The 2,446-nt window shown below is 49.8% G+C and overlaps 1 pseudogene; it reads left to right on the top strand.

The window, feature by feature from the left end:
- The first annotated feature begins 1,892 nt into the window (after positions 1 to 1,892).
- Positions 1,893 to 2,034, top strand: LOC123151365 (uncharacterized; annotated as a pseudogene).
- The last annotated feature ends 412 nt before the right edge of the window (positions 2,035 to 2,446 follow it).

Genomic DNA, 2,446 nt, shown 5'->3' with positions numbered 1-2,446 from the left:
GGTTACGACGGAGATTTAGAAGGCACTAAGTAAACCACACCTACATATGCAAACTAAGTGTTATTTTTGACCTCAAATTGCATATAAATCAAATACTAGCACATATAATTCCTCCCAAATTACTAAACTCACAAATTAATCACTATACAAAGCATTGCAAGAGCTAATCTAGCAATGAGAGATGAAAGGACAATGTTGCTAACCTTTGTGATCATTTGAATGGATGGGGGCCTTCAAATCTTGACAAATTTTGGGAAAAATTTATGATGAGCTCGAGGAAGAGAGGGGTAGAACAGAGGAAGTGAGGGGAAAGGGGAAGAATAGAGCGAGCTCGGGTGGACGAAGGGTTTATGTACAATGACCTTTAGTACCGGTTCGTGCCACGAACCGGTACTAAAGGTGCTGGAGGGGCCCCAGACTGACAACATCCTGCCACCAGTCACTTTAGTACCGGTTCGTGGCACGAACCAGTGCTAAAGGTTCGCCATGAACCGATACTAATGAGTGCGGCAGGCTAACCATTGGAACCAGCACTAATGGACACATTAGTGCCAGCTCAAAATCAAACCGGCACTAATGTGTCTCAGATTTGCCCCTTTTTCTACTAGTGCCAGTTCAATTCGAAGAATCAGGGAGGACCTCGCCATCCTTGAATTGCCTCGACATCACAGTCTGGTGCTGCCAGGTTACGGTTGGCAACCACCTGCAGATGACACCATTAAGATCAACATTGATGCAGCTATACATCTTGATGATGGTCATGCAGGAGCAGGTGGAGTTGTTCGTTCTTTCTCGGCTCTAAAAGGTGCATGTGCAAGCCTCTTCCCAGAGTTATGGATCCCCTCGTCGCCGAGGCCCTAGCTCTTAAGGAAGGAGTGATTTTTGCTTCTTTACGCGGCTACACACATGTGATCATGGAGACCGACTGTCTGGAGGTAGTTAACCTCTAGAACTCACGCCTCACCGATCGTTAGGTGATTGCACATATTCTGGCAGAAGTTGGAGAGCTAGCTCTTAGTTTTTTCTCTTTTGTTATTCAACATGTAATGAGACTAGCAAACGGTTCTGCACATCTCTGTGCTAAGAGAGCTTGTTCGCTTAATGTGACCGAAAGTTGGTTGGACTCCACCCCTAGCTTCCTGATCTGCTGCCTTCTAGCTGACTGCTCGGCGAACGCGTTCATTGAATAAAGCTCTCAAATTCCCCCACAAAAAAGATATAATCTGGTAGTTAGGCTGTTGGGATTCCTCCTTATCTCTTTTATAGTTTGCTTGAGGATCAATCCACGCCTAACTACCGTATCTTGTAAACCATCTGCTCTATATAAACATGCACGCGTCCCTGCCAGAGGTGCACGCTTTCATCCAATCTTTCATGGTATTCTAAGCCAACTTCCTCTCCAACATCCAACCCTAGTCATGGCTAGCTCCAGCTCCGCTACCGCTGCCTTTGCCCTCATCCCCATCGCTGACAAGCTTCACCGGGATAACTACCTGGTTTGGCGTGCGCAATCCCTAGCCACCATCTGCGGAGTGTAGCTGATCGACCAACTCAACCCCGATCACCCGTTCCCGGAGGCCAAGATCCTCGACAAGGATGGTAAGCCCACCAATGTGTCGAGCCCGACACATCTCATCACCATGGCGCAAGACTCTCAGGTGCCGAGCTTCATCTTCAACTTGAGCTCGCCGCCTGTGATGATCCAAGTCGCTCACTGCACCAAGGCCGTCGCGGCATGGACCGCCATCAGGGAGATGTTCCTCTCCCAGACGTAGTCCAACATCATCAACACGCGTATCACCCTCTCCACCACCAAAAAGGGCACCACGACCATCACCGACTACATCGGGCGCATGAAAGCGCTAGGCAACGAGATGGCTTCAGCAGGCAAGCCGCTCGACGATGATGACATGGTCTCCTACATCCTCGCGGGACTAGACTATGACTACATCTTGTTTGTCTCGTCCATCTGCGTTGCGAGAACCGAACCAATCAAGGTAGTAGAACTCTACTCTCGCCTGATCGGTTTTGAAAAACGTCTTGCTATATTTGAGGGTGGAAACTACTCTTCCCATTCCTTGGCCAATGCTGTCTCCCGTGGCCACTGTGGTTTTGGCCATGGTGGAGGCGGTCGTGGAAATGGTGGCCGCGGCAATGGAGGAGGCGGCCGCGGCAACAGAGGCCGTGGCAATGGAGGCCGTGGCAACGACAACAGTGGCGTGGATGATCTTCCTGAGGTCATTTGCCAAATATGCAAGAGGCCAAACCACACCGGCATCAAATGCTACCGTCGCTTCGACATCTCCTACACCAAGAACGAGAAGAGCATCAGATCAGCCACCACCTCATCCTATGGAGTAGATACCAACTAGTATCTGGACACTGGCGCCACCGACCACATCACCAGCAAGCTCGACAAGCTGACCGTCCACAACAAGTACAATGA

Source organism: Triticum aestivum, chromosome 1B (genome assembly GCF_018294505.1).
Source record: "Triticum aestivum cultivar Chinese Spring chromosome 1B, IWGSC CS RefSeq v2.1, whole genome shotgun sequence".
Lineage (NCBI taxonomy): Eukaryota > Viridiplantae > Streptophyta > Magnoliopsida > Poales > Poaceae > Triticum > Triticum aestivum.
This window is presented reverse-complemented; position numbering and strand designations above follow the sequence as displayed.